Genomic DNA, 3,766 nt, shown 5'->3' with positions numbered 1-3,766 from the left:
TTTAATATAATTTTATTTTATTTTATTTTTTTCTTGTTTCACATAACCTCGTAACTACTTGTGTGTTATTTATGTAGAGGAAATTCTCAATCCCCGCACGAGGTGAAGATTTTGTAAAAACATCACTAGGGAAGAAATTGAAAGATTACAAATGTGAACTAAGGTGTAAGTACATGACAAGGTATAAGACTATAGATGCCTTGATAAAAAGCAAACCAACTCGTATACCAATGGACCAATGGATTGGTCTTGTCTCTTATTGGCTTTCTGATAAAGGAAAGGTAACAACTTTAGAAAAGACCAACACATAGTTTATATTTTATGCAATACTTAAAGTATTTCTCTTTATTTTTTTATAAATATATTATATGATGTTATTGTGTGTTTTAATAACAGAAGCGTAGCCAAGCAAATAGAAATAATAGGACAAAGCAAAAGATGCCTCACACTGGAGGATCCAAAAGCATTGGAACCTTAATGGCCGAAAAGGTATTTGCGGATAATTTACAAATTATAATATTGTTACATTTGTCTTGAGAATTTATTTGACATCAACTTAATCTTATTAGGCCATAGATGGGATGGAGCCTACAAGGGCATAAATCTTTATATTAACTCATAAGGAACGTAAAGATGGAAGACCATTGGATGAAGTGTCTACAAAAATAGTGGTTAGATTTTTTAAACAAATTTTATACTTGTTATATATTATATATGCCATTTGAATTATTTTGAATATTTTTATATTGATTGTGAGTATATAATAACTTCAAACTTTCTTACATAGGATGTGATGCAAGAAAAATTGAACAATGGTGAAGCATCTAATGAAAAAGCTATTGGTAGTGTTGCTTGGGAAGGAGATGTGTATTCCCAAGTATTGGGGGCTGAAAGAAGTGGCTATGTTCGTGGCTTAGGGCTTGGTCCAACATCTTTTTTGTTGTGGGGTTCTAAATCTTCCATAGGAAGTACTTTTGCTGATAATATATCTAATGAGGTAGTACAAAGATTAGAGCAAGATGTAAGGATGTTAAAGGAAAAACATGATGAAGAAATGAATTTGATGAAACAAAATCAAGATAAGTTACTTTCAGAACTATCTTTCATTAGAAAATTCATGTATAAACATTTTCCAATGGAGCTATCTATGCCTCAAAAGTTCAATGAAAGCTCATTTGGACAGGTATGATTCAAATGCTTTTAAGCAATTCTTTTTTCAAATTTTGATTGTAAAAGACAATTTTATTTTCTTATGTCTTAATTAGGTCTTTAGTACTAATATTGGCCAGGAAAAAGCACCAGAAATGCCACACATGCCCTTTGGTACTCATGGTAATTTGTTACTGCTTTTTGTTTATTGTTTCAATCTTGTCTAAATGTTTTTATCAGGGCAATAGAATATTGTTTCTATGTATAAGAATGTTCATGTACATTGGATGTCTTGAACTTCCATTCCACTTTATTTTGAACAACTCCCAGAACCTAAGAGAAGTATAGGAGGATTACAAAAAAGGCACTAATAGAAATCATTTAATTAGTGCTTTGGTGAATATGTGCTTTGCAATACTACCATATTGGTTTTTGCTGTAGTGGCAGTTTAAGTATCTAACAGGGAAATCACAAGATATGAGGTACATGAGATAATTATGTAATTGGAAGCTGGATTCCTCTGTACGTTATTTCATATTCTTCATACTCCTACTCCTGTAGACCACAAGTATAATCTGGTTTCTTAAGCAGTATTCATTTGTGTTTATTTATTTAATAATATCTATTTATCATGTAGCTTGTTTTAGTCTTTTTTTTGTATGACAACATATGATATCCTGGTTGATTTTTTTTCTATTCTATAGCTTACATATTTTTCTTTTTGGATTTGTAGAATCACAATTACCTACAAAATCTACTGTAACTGTGAAAACAGGTTTGGCCCATGTCTTCTTGTTTTACACATGCTATTTTTTCTTAAAGAGGTTTAAGTTACTTTTGTAATTTCTCAACCTTTTTGTTTGGATTTGTAGAATCACAATCAACTAAAATTCCAATTATTATAGTGGAAACAGGTTTTAAAAAAATCTCGTTGCTTCTCTTTAGAGTATTTAATTTTTTTGTATAGTAATTTGATTTATTATAATATGTAGAGGTTAACAAAAACAATATGGTTCAAGATGATGACCTCACTTCCTTGCTCAAGCTTACTAGAAAAGATAATGATGAAGTTGTTCGCATACTAGCAGCAAAGGCAATTGCCAATTTATCCATGAATGGTAATTATTTATTAGACATTGTATTATTTAATTTCATTTCACAGTTTTTCCTTTAAATTTAAGACGTGCGTGGTAGAATTAGTTTGTTTTATTTTATGATAAAATTATTGAAACAATAGAATGATAAGTTTTATTTAGCATATTTAATTTCATTCTACTATAATATATCTTTTCTTGTTCTATTAAGTTCATACATGGTACCAAAAGAAATTGAGATTTGACTTTTGTTTTAAAATAAGAAAGTATGTTAAAAAAATACCATATATATTTTTTCTTTGGTAATATTCCAACCTGAAAAAGGTTTATTCCATTTTATCATGACGTGCCAAATCGAACCGAACCACATGTCTAGAATCACTTTTCCCCTGCTTATACTTTATGATACTGATCCATAATTTAATCACCATAATGGACATTAGGCAATGAACGTAACAGAGCTATATGTATTTTTATTGGCTGGATGTTTGTACCTTTCTTTAAATAAGAATTCAACAAAGTATAATGTGGTATTGAGCCTAATCCATTTCTTATGCACATGTTATTCCTTTGTTGTAATACTGCATTTGATTTGATAGTACATTAAATGTTATATTGTTAATAGGAAATTGATGAACCTGCATTGAAGGAGGACATTTGTTTATTTTGTGCTTTGTAGGATTCAATTGCAATTGATGAAGACCTTTTAGACATTTTAGCAAATAGCTCTAAATCATTAGAGACCTTGCTTTCTTTAGGGATATGATTATCTTAGAAATGAAATTATGTAATTTCTTTGGATCATAACATCATTGACTATTCATTTTGTCTTTTCAATGGTTTCCTTGGTATCTCAAGGACATGATAAACTCATAAATTTTGCATTACTCTAATAAATGGGTATTTGGTGTTATTGCAAACATGGAGTACTCATTTAAAAAATTTATTATTCTCATTATTTTTATGAAAAATGGTGGATGAGAATATTAGTAAAGAAAGTAGTTTTTTTTAATAAAAAAAAATCAATGGATGAAAAATTGAATTTGATTCCATCATCAATTTCAATGCATGGACTAAAAATAATTTTATTTAATTGAATTTAACTAATTGAGTATCAATATGCTATCAAAATAAATTATTTTATCTAATGAAATTCAATTGTATTTCTATACAATTTTTTTACATATATGAGAATCTATTATTCAATGAAATTACTTTTAGTGACCATTAAAATTGTCACTAGAATTGTCATTAAAATTTTTTTTATTTTTTCCGGCCATTTAAAAGGTCTTTACCAGCACTCACTTTAAATGACACTAATAGTTTTACCGACCCCAAATACAACGGCCATAATCTAATTTCCGGTAAAGATATTATTAATGACCATTTATATGGTCGCTAAATAACATAAAAATTGCCATAAAAAATCATTTTTGGTGTTGTGAGAGTTCGGTAGGATGAGAAATTTGTACACATATTTGTCAATTCAAAATCCGCTAGATGACTATCTAGAATATAATCAA

At 28.9% G+C, this 3,766-nt stretch overlaps 1 long non-coding RNA gene across 1 annotated transcript; it reads left to right on the top strand.

Moving 5' to 3' along the window:
- Positions 1-375: 375 nt before the first annotated feature.
- On the top strand, positions 376-3,163 carry LOC109817433 (uncharacterized). The gene is made up of 4 exons (XR_014433742.1): positions 376-489; positions 1,883-1,924; positions 2,142-2,267; positions 2,869-3,163. It is a non-coding gene; the product is annotated as an uncharacterized LOC109817433 (long non-coding RNA).
- The last annotated feature ends 603 nt before the right edge of the window (positions 3,164-3,766 follow it).

Source organism: Cajanus cajan, chromosome 5 (assembly GCF_000230855.2).
Source record: "Cajanus cajan strain Asha chromosome 5, NIPB_CcT2T_4, whole genome shotgun sequence".
NCBI lineage: Eukaryota > Viridiplantae > Streptophyta > Magnoliopsida > Fabales > Fabaceae > Cajanus > Cajanus cajan.
The sequence above is the reverse complement of the archived record's forward strand: the minus strand, read 5'-3'. Positions and strand labels throughout refer to the sequence as shown.